This window comes from Schistocerca americana, chromosome 4 (genome assembly GCF_021461395.2).
Source record: "Schistocerca americana isolate TAMUIC-IGC-003095 chromosome 4, iqSchAmer2.1, whole genome shotgun sequence".
Classification (NCBI taxonomy): Eukaryota; Metazoa; Arthropoda; class Insecta; order Orthoptera; family Acrididae; genus Schistocerca; species Schistocerca americana.
Window position 1 is genome coordinate 647,922,892 of NC_060122.1, and position 11,267 is coordinate 647,934,158.

The 11,267-nt window shown below is 40.8% G+C and overlaps 1 non-coding gene across 1 annotated transcript; it reads right to left on the bottom strand.

Annotated features, from left to right (window-relative positions):
• Positions 1-554: 554 nt before the first annotated feature.
• On the bottom strand, positions 555-629 carry Trnas-cga. The gene has a single exon. It is a non-coding gene; the product is annotated as a tRNA-Ser (tRNA).
• Positions 630-11,267: the final 10,638 nt, after the last annotated feature.

Consider the following 11,267-nt stretch of genomic DNA (forward strand, 5'->3'; position numbering starts at 1 on the left):
CGTCCTTGCCGTCTTGTTGACTGTGTTACTGGAAACTATTTAATGACAAAGTTCAGTTACCAGCACCGACAATTTACGCCCAACACGAAGGGGTGCATTGGTGAACGTCTAGTTATTTACTATTGTTGTAAAGTTTTTAGAAGTGAAGTTAATTAAAATAATTCAGTGTTGTATTACTTTGGTGCAACTTGACAGTAAAAGATGACGGGTATGAAGCCCACGGTAAATTGTTTACATGTGGGGAACTTACTACTAAGCCACACACTATCTTAACCCTAGCAGTACCAAAGTATTTTCCATAACGCGTATTAGCAAGGGAAGGGGTGCCACAAAAAAGTTTTAGTAAAATTTGTCAACTGTCGTTAACTACCACTGACAACATACTTTTTTAAATAGGTAATGATGTGTAAGCAGGGTCGAGAACGTGAAAATTTATTTCAGAACTATGTTAGAAATGCATCGCGTATTTCAGTAACCACGGGGCGATAGAATGAAATTTTCACTTTACAGCGGAGTGTGCGCTGATATGAAACTTCCTGGCATATTAAAACTGTCTGCCGGACCGAGACTCGAACTCGGGACCTTTGCCTTTCGCGGGCAAGTGCTCTACCAACTGAGCTACCCACGCACGACTCACGCCGTCCTCACAGCTTTAATTCCGCCAGTACCTGGTCTCCTAAAGCTGTGAGGACGGGGCGTGAGTCGTGCTTGGGTAGCTCAGTTGGTAGAGCACTTGCCCGCGAAAGGCAAAGGTCCTGAGTTCGAATCTCGGTCCGGCACACAGTTTTAATATGCCAGGAAGTTTCCTCCTAAAGCTGTGAGGACGGGGCGTGAGTCGTGCTTGGGTAGCTCAGTTGGTAGAGCACTTGCCCGCGAAAGGCAAAGGTCCCGAGTTCGAATCTCGGTCCGGCACACAGTTTTAATCTGCCAGGAAGTTTCAAGGGGCAATACTTCGCGATCACCGCAAAAAAATGTAAAAGATATAAATTTTGTCAATTTTCGTTGACTTTGATTCATAACATACATTTTAAATATATACTGATGTATATTAGGAGATATTCCATGGCTTTCGTTACGTCAGTAGGTGAGGAAACACATGGGATATGTCATAATATCGTCTCCTACCTACTTTTCCGAGCATAATGCAGGGCATGGACCCAACAAGTCGTTGGAAGTCCCCTGCACAAACACTGAGCCATCGTGCCTCTACAGCCGTCCACAACTGCGAAAGTGTTGCTGGTGCAGGATTTGGTGCACTAACTGACCTCTCGATGATGTTCCACGGGGGTTCGAAGAGTGGCCACATCTTCGATATGGCTCATTGCCATCCATAAAGATTCTATCGTTGTTTGAGGACATGAAGTCCATGAACGTCTATAAATGGTCACCAAATGGCTAAAAATAACGATAACCATTTCCAGTAAATGATCGGTTCGGTTGGACCAGAGGACCCATCTGTTCCACGTGAACATAGCTCACAGCATTATGGACCACCATTAGATTGCACAGTGCCTTATTGACGGATCCGCGGCTTCGTGGGGTCTGCGTCACATTCGAACCCTAACATTGGCTCTTACCAACTGAAATCGTGACTCATCTAACCAGATGATGGTTTTCTAGTCGTCTAGGTTCCAGCCGATAAGGTCACGAGTCCAGGAGAGACGCTGCAGGCAATGTGCTATTGGCAAAGGCATTCGCGTCGGTCGTCTGCTGCCACAGACCATGAACACCAAACTTCGCGGCACTGTCCTAGCGGATACCGTTCGCCGTACGTCCTACATTCATTTCTGCGGTTATTGCACGCAGAGTCGCTTGTACAGGGCGACAGTTATTGAACTACATGAAAATAAGTAAATTAGTTAACTACGGCTTACACACAATTTATTCAACATGTAAACGTCGCTGTACATATTCGGATTTAGGTTATGACATGTTTGATATGATTGGCGATGATGTGGCGCAGACGAACAGCGAAATACTGCACGATCCGCTGAAGTGTCGGAACATCGTGGCTGTCGATGACCTCCAATGGCTCTTTTCCGTTCGGAAATGGTTTTGGGGTTATCTTGTCTTTAATATAGCCTCACAAAAACGAGTCGCAGGTTAGATACGGAGAACATGGCGGCCAGTAGAGGCCAATACCAGTGGCCTCTGGGTACCCCAGAGCCAGAATGTGATCCCAAAGTGCTCCTCCAGGACATCAGACACTTTCTTGCTTCGATGGGGCGAGCTCCGTCTTGCATGAACCACGTCTTGTCGAAATCAGGGTCACTTCGGAAAATGGGGATGAAATCATCTTCCAAAACCATCACCTTGCCATGAAGGAATAGCGCACCGATTATTCCGTGACTGCGAATACATTTAATGTATTTAATAACGGCTGTAGTCGCCGCAGTGGCTGTTCTTTGGACATGCATGTCCAATGGAACTTGGCATCGCAAAGCACACCACACAGTCACATGTTGAGAGTGAAGGGACTTCTCGATCGCGAAATACGGTTTCTCGGCCCCCCAAACGCGCATATTTTGCCTACTGACGAACCTATCCACGTGGAAGTGGACTTTGTCACTAAACCAAAAATGTCCATATCGTAATTCCCATCATTTCCCGCGCCCAACCACGCTGTTTGAACTGCCTAACGCAAACCGCTCAAAAATTATGAAGATTTTATTTCATATACGAGTACTTCAATAACTGTCGACTTGCATGTTAGCGCTGACAACTCGACGCAAACGCCACTGTTTTCGGTCGTTACATGAAGGCTATCGGGCACTACGCTGTCCGTAGAGAGAGGCAAAGCCTGAAATTTGGTATTGTCGGCATACTCTTGAAACTGTGGATTTCGGGATATTAAGTTCCCTAACGGTTTCCGAAATGGAACGTCCCATGAGACTAACTCCAGCTATCATTCCACGTTCAAAGTCCATTAACTCCCGCTGTGTCCCTATAATCACATCGGAAACCTTTTCACCGGAGTACAAATGACATCTCCGTCAATGCATTCCCCTTTTATATCTTGTGTAGACAAGACTACCGCCACCTGTATACATGCAGATGGATTCGAGTCCCGGTGTGGCATAGCTTTTCAATCATTGCAACAGGTTTTTGATTTGAGGAAAAAATTCAATATTACTACTTTCAAATTGTGAACCACAATAACATAAGCAAAAGTGTTGCAACGTGATAGCTGTACTGCAAAATTTAGCAGTCCCCCTCACCCCAACGGTAGGGTCAGCCCTGGTTGAAATAAATTTAAAAGTGTACAAAATCGACCCTGTGGAGCAAGACTTTTTCCGTAGTATTTCTGTAAATAAATAACTACAGTAGTGATAGTTTGTTCTGAAAACAGTATGAATCTGGTTGTTGCAGTTCAATATACTGTCTCTGACACTAAACATGAGACTGACTTACATACTCGAAGTTGACCTGCAGTGGATTGTGTGCGCTTGCATCCCCTTTTCGCTATATTTCGAATTATTAGAGGTCGCAAAGTTAACTAAATACGGTCGCAAATGGGTGAATAAGAGAATGTTAAGAGCTCTGAGACATGTCTATCATCAATCCTATGTCCGTGTTTTTAACTTTTAATAAAGCTTGATGAATTGACCATTTTACTAGGTAGATTATATTTAGTAATAAAAAAGAAACTTATAGTCATTGTTCGTTACACAGCCGGCCGGTGTGGCCGTGCGGTTCTAGGCGCGTCAGTCTGGAACCGCGTGACCGCTACGGTCGCAGGTTCGAATCCTGCCTCGGGCATGGATGTGTGTGATGTCCTTAGGTTAGTTAGGTTTAAGTAGTTCTAAGTTCTAGGGGACTTATGACCTAAGATGTTGAGTCCCATAGTGCTCAGAGCCTTTTGAACCATTTTGTTCGTTACACAAAACTGGTAAGCCAAGCAAGAATCAGTCTCCCCTGCTTCCTACATTAGGATATTATTCACTCTGGTTAGTGCCAAGATATTACTACAGCTTAAATAAAACTTCATAAAATACAACTGCTATTTCTTATCAAGCAGCCGCATTGATTAACTTTTAACACTGAACCTACTTAAAATCGAACGCTACTTCTTCCGCAACTTCTTATTCAGATTTTTTATCGTTCTTATCAAAGTTCTTCCTCTCGTAACATTTCTACTTCTTACGTATCGTAAATATTTCACTGATATTCAATATAACTCTGTTGACTTCCTGATTCTGCCAACCTCCAGTAGCCTACTGGAGTCTCGACTCACAATTAAGTACTTGAAAACGCACGCGCACCAAGTAACTGGAAAAAAATAATCACAAATATTTCGCATAGCGCCTGGCGATAGCTTGGGAAGTGTCAGTTTGCGCCGACAGACGAGATGCGCTGTGTACACCGGACTAGAGTCTACTCCCCATGCTTACACCTGGTCGTCGGCAGAATATTCGTGATCAGTTTTTTGATTGCTCTCTAACGTTTCATGTGAGAAAAAGACTATTTACATCATCGTATTGGCGCAACTCAGCAACCTCATGATGTTCTCAGGACGAAACTACATTAAATTATACAGCTGTTGCGGTTTCCAGCAGTGACTTACATCAGTGTAAATGAGCTACGGTGCTCAGCATAATCAAGATTATTCCCAGCGGATATGGTACTCATACAACTGGCGGATAAGAGAAGGAAATCTGGTCGAGATTCGCATTACGTACTGTAACATCCACGAGATAAATTCTAGCTACAGTGCGACGAGAGGAAATTATGCTTCTAACAGTTATAAACATTATCTATTCGACATATGAAAAAACAGTGAAAACGATGATAAATATTAATTATTTACATAATATTTTATGATGGAATTGGACATATCGATGTGTATCATACAAAGACAATGATAATTGTAAATTCCTTTTATGATCTGCGTTTGTCTTCCTTTGTTTTTACCTTTTGTTGGTTGACTTCTGTAGGTTCAGGACGCAAGACACATATCAAACTGAGGGCTGTTAAGAAATTTTAATTATTTGTTAATTATTACTTGAGAATAGTGTTCATTATTATTATAAATATGAGTGAATAATTATTTGTAACTTTAATTCCTCTCTCAGTAAGCATTATCTGTGTTAATTATTTCTTTCCGCTGCAAGGAGCGCAGCCATTGATGATAGCGATTTGTATCGCGGTTTTTTTGTCTGTGTTTTCCTTAGAAAAAAAATCAAATGTTTGCTTGATGATGTCTAAATAGCGCACAATACGAAAGTAGAGTTTATACAGTTTAATAAGCATTTCAAATACTTATCCTATTTGCTTTAACAATAGAAAGTCTCTATCAATTGTCTGCCGCCATCTTAACAATTATCTCAGAGGCAAATTCAAATTTCGCAACTCTGCAGACTTAAATGCCGAAGGTAATAAATGGCTCTGAGCACTATGGGACTTAACTTCTATGGTCATCAGTCCCCTAGAACTTAGAACTACTTTAGCCTAACTAACCTAAGGACATCACACACATCCATGCCCGAGGCAGGATTCGAACCTGCGACCGCAGCGGTCGCGCGGTTCCAGACTGTAGCGCCTTTAACCGCTTGGCCACCCCGGCCGGCGAAGGTAATAAAAATGTGTAAAAATAAATGTGCACCGGTGGTCTCGAACTCATTTTAATGAAAATAATTCGAATCAGATTGGTTCTTTAAAAACAATGCTCATAGCACGATCCTTATAACAAACTTTTCTAGCTGATGTATGGAGCCGAAATTAATTAAGCACGAGTTGTGAAGAATATTGTTTCAGGTAACATACGTCAGTGTTGTGCGCGGCTGATATTCGGTGGTTTTAATGATCATTTTGCTGAAGATAACTGTTTCCATCACAATTAATAGTTGTATAGAATCTGTTGTATGAACTGTGATTTAGTGACACTTACACAACTTACAGACAACACTTTAACACGACGTTAACTTGGAGATCTGTAGCAACTTGACCAAATCTTTAGCCGGGAGAAAAATTATTTAGTAATTACTCAATGTAATAAAATAAGATTATCATTTTCATTTAGAAATTAATAAAATACCAAACCACCGAATAACACAGCGAACGCCACACTACCTCATTTCAACATGATGCAAGAAATTAATGTTCAAGGGGAAAATCATGCTGCTACGGGCTACTACGTAATGAAGCGAAGTCGGTAGGAACGGATATCCGGCCTAGAAACCTCGCCGAGTTTGACTTTGTCCGGGAAGGCGGAGTAGGTAAGCAGTGTTTACGACGTAACGTCGGATCGTGAAAGCGAACGACCAATCCTGGCGGGCTATTGCGCTCCGCCTCTCAGCATTTCCCGTCTCCAGGCCAGCTGATTCATCCCGGGGACAGCCACACATAGACGGAGAGGCGCCGCTTTGCCCGGCAGTCGCGGCGTGTGTGGCCCCCTCCTGACCCCGGCCGCTGCGACAACTCGGCCATTATTTCGCAATTACCGTCCGGCAATAAAAGGAGAGCAAGCGCGCGTGTCCGCTGGGGCCGCGGGTAGGATGCCACTCAGACATCACGCTGTAACATATTTAATTGCCAGACTGACATTCAGTATTCGTCGGTTGGCAGTTGTAGCACGTAGTCACGACGATCTCTGTACTATGACAACCGCTTGGCGCGATTTTAATTGTTGTTCGTCCTTCAGATAACAGTCCACTCTCCCTGCGGTGATTCCTTCTTCTGCAGTATTGTCCAAACACCGATCTGCTAGAAAATGAATAATGTTCGTCGGCTGGACAAGGCTGCAGTGTAAACTAGCTGCACAACACATCTCTAAAAGTTTCGTGAAGCGTTTTCTTCCTGTCAGGTTAACTGAACTACTAACTGAAAGTAGTTTGTGAGTGATAACTTCGATATACTGTACTTCTTTGGTGCAGAAACACCTTAAGGGGGAAAACTATATTAGGAGGCTGTTTGACACTGATTTTTTGGTATTTTTGCATGGGAAGAATTAATTAGAATTTAATCAAATTCTGACATTTCATTCATATTTCTAACAGTTTTTGTGAATTTTTTAAATCATTTCTGCCAAAAATAACAAAGTTACGCTGTGATGTCCGCTAAAGGTTGTGAGTATAGTTCTCCCACTGCGTGCAGTGTAGCCATTCCGATTTTCATCTGAGATCAAAAAGGTTTTGATTTTACATTAATAACTTATTTTCTTAGAATATGAACCTCAATGCAGGTGAATATAATGAAAATTAAAAATTTTGCAGGCGTTGGAACAATTTACTTCGATTTTCACGCTGTTTTTCTCTAATTATGCAAAGCAAAATACCCTTAAAATCATGATATCATCCCACAAGTTGGTTCATATAATTCTTAATATTATAAAGAATCATACTATCAATTTTCATAATGATCGGTCCAATACTTCGAGTTAGACTGCACGCAGATGTGAAAAAAAAATCATTTCGAGATAAACGCGTTTGAAAAATAAATTCTCGGCAACTAGAAATTCAAGGAGGTTAATAATAGAACAAAATGCAAAACGATTAATTGATTCCAGCACCATATAGTAATCCTTCTTCCTCACAGGCTTCGTTTTGCGCTTGCAGCAGTGCTTTCCGAGCTTTCCGACCTTCCTTCGATTTCAATGAACTACGTCGATTCTGTCGGCTCACGGGATGGTTACCCATTTGTTCGACATAACTGAAGCTTTGCGTGCCTGCTACAGTTCCTGCCTAGTTCATGACCATCAGAAGGTATGAATTTCCTTCACTGAGTAAGTCCGTTGCTAAATACGATGCAAATTCAACGACTTTTAGTCCGGAGTGCAAGTGTTTAGGAGCTAATCGCCAAGTAGTGGAATTAAAACTTTCATTCACATTTTGTGTGTGGCCACCTAAACATCTCTCCAGTAATTCATCCCTTGATAAATCTTCGTATTTGGAAGAATTTCCCTCTGTACGTCGGGGTGCGGTTCATGCTCCATTCCAGGGGCTATTCGTTTCTGCCACTCGCACCAGCTGTCTTCTCCCTCTGGGCAATACTCTTATAGAGGATTTTCATTTGTGGAAATCATATGATAGTATGTCGCCATAATTGCTTTTTTCATGCCTTGAACACTATCTACGTGTATATATAAAATCTAAGCGGATGCGAATTTCTCTTTGAAATTTTGACAGCGTATTCTTGGATAGTTAAGCTAACGATTTATGCAATAAAAAGCAATCGGATTTTTTTGAACCTCCTAATGTGGATTCCCCACTTAAGTGACAGTTTCCTCACCCACACGCTATCACATTCACTAGTAATAACCAGGTTGCGGTATCAAACCAAACCAATTACTAATAAGACTATAAAACGGACTGTCTGTGACAGAGTGCTCACTCAAATATTACGCAAATTGACCACTACGAAGGTTCATTTTGCGGACGCGACTTGTGTAGCACGCCATGGTGTTTTTGGTTAGTCCAGAAGTCACAGTTTACACAGAAAAATCGGAATTTCGTACATTCATATTTAGCAACCGATCGCGTCAGTTTTGCGGCACGCAACGGTAAAGTTCAACTCACAATTCCGCAAGATTATCACATTTATTTAGAGCTCTTAAAGAATACGTCCGAACATAATGATCGCTTAACTCCGAACTGCCCTTATATTTTTGGAATCAGTTCTCTCAGTCCACAAAAGGGACACGAAGGTACCGTACTCTGGCTGATACCCATCATGGCCAATCCGATATTACAGTTAAACGACGCAAATGTACGTCGTTTACATTCGACCAATCGCAATCTAATAGCTGTTAGGAACACTTTATTAAACGAACAAATTTAGATAATGCACAAATGTCAAAGTAACTCCCCCTTTTAATAACATAACATGTTTCTTGTTTTCCCAGTACCATCAACTGGCTAGTTGTACCTTACAATTTTCCCCTGAGAGTATGATTCACTCTCCCTGTACTAAGACAATTTCCACTCTACAACTAACTCACATAAAACACGTAACAATATTCATTTACTACGTTATTTTGCATTCACACCCTCATTTCCACTAATAACTAAACCTATTAAATCAATAATAATCAGGATAAGCGGTGTCTTTTGTCACAGTTTATCGTGACGTATTTCAGTCTGTTATTCTGATATACCTACGAAATCAAACTAGTTACAAACTTTACAAATTAACTGTGCGTTACTAAGGCAGTGGAGATCTTGGCAGTAAGACCGTTGCGTAACAGCTGCGGCACACAGCATATAAACAGTCTTCAGGCTTTACACCATTGTCACATTGTGGGAATTTTGGTGAAATTCATAGAGTCTTCCTGATATGTCTTGGGATGGATTCATGTTATACACAATCATTAGGTTGTCTTTTTACTGTGTAATGCTACTGATTTACTAGCTTAATTCCCGTTTAAGGAATAGTTTAAGTTCATATAGTTTGCAATTTATGTATAACACTATAGTATACAGACGAAAAATTGTGTAAATGTGTTGCTATGGTGGATGGTGGCTTAAGTACAGCTGTTTCCTTCTAACTTGAGAAAACCACTATTTCCATCGAGATAGGGGCCACGCCCGATAGCTCTGCAACAGCAGCCGTGAGTGGGTTTCTTTATCTCAAGTTCCCAAGCCTGCTAAGCCTGATGATACACTTGTGTATGTGTCAGAGGACAACGCTACAAGAGGTCTCTTTAAGGACCCTACGCTTATGTTTACTTCAAGCAACTTGAATTTTTTTACAGACTTCATTAATTTGCTATGGAATGTCATGAGGAAAACTACACTGCTGGGCATGTGATGTCACTGATGGGACTGTTTGGGAAGACATTTTGATAAGACAGAACCAAAAACTTACGAATGTGAATGTCTCAAATTATTAGAGCCAGAGAAAATATTTCTTTTCATTGGATTCCTTATTCCACTGAACATTTATCAAAAGAATATTGTTGAGCCGAATGCTGTAGAAATGTCTAAAAAAAACTAATTATTTCCAGTTTTTGTGCCTGAGCATCGTTTCCTAGTCATCAAGACTTGCGGTATTTCCTTCATCAGAGAGTACTACACAATTTCAGAACATAATAAAAGATGCCAGATTTGAGTACCAGCTGAATATAGGCCCATTTTCAGTACACCATCACTCTGCAGTCTTTTTTTTATATGCTCTCATTGCAAAACCTAATCTATTATTGTGTTAGTTAGAACATGTTCTTTCTCGCTAAAATGATTTCAAAGACTTTGCGTGAGACTTTTTTTTGTAAAAGTGGGCCAAAATAGCCATATTTGGCAGTTTTAGAAAAATCGTCAATTTGCCCTACATTTACAAGCTATTGGAAAGTAGTAGGTGAATGAAATTTTATATTCTAAGACTTTGTATTGGTAAGATATCACGCGCAAAGTTTCAGGTTCGTCCTGCAGCTACTGGGGGATAGGGAAAGCTAAACTTAATTTTTTTTCGAGCGGCTCTGTTTTCGACCGACTTTGCTTCTAATTATCCATACGAAAACTGACAAATCTTTTTCACTCTTTCGCTTAAAAAGGCGCAAAAAGTTGTACAAGATGGCCTAGTTCTGTTTCTTTCAAGGAATTGTTGCCGGGGACACTATGTCTCAAAGTAGCCGAAAACTCACTGGTACATTCATGCGCTATGGGCTCAAATGAGTATCTCTGCAAGTATTAAACTTGTAAAAGTAAAATTTTATCAGTGTTCATTCAGAACATGTGCAAATCTTCCCACGAAATTTCATCAAAATCTGTAATGTTGATGCGAGAACTTTTTAGACCAATTGGCATGGAATGGCCGGCCCTACACTGATTTTATGAACACGATCCATAGCTTTTATTTTTCATAGCCACGGTTAAGACGGAACTGCGACTCACCGTGTATTTAATGAAGCAACATATTTCGAGGTATAAACCTCGTCATCAAGGTACAATGGCAATACAGAAACATGTAACACAATTAGACATTTGTATAAAAGTTGTTTCGTGGGGACTTGGTATGCGCAGTCGTCATCCAGTGGAGAAAGAGATGGTCACAACATACGCCAAGAACATACAAAACAACTTTAATACCTGTGCATACGTTTGTTAAATTTTTTTGTATTGCTATTGTATCCTAAGAATCGCCTTTATGCATCGCAAAATGGTGCTTCATTAAATAATGTGGGAGTCAACTAATGATCAATAGCAATTTAGATTGTTAATTTGTCTAGTTCTTTTATGATGTTCTAATTTCTTGTGTGATGTTTTTTTCGAACAGCATTGAACAGTAGGACTCTCATTACTCACGCTTGGATCTGGGAATCATCTCTTAATTTTAGC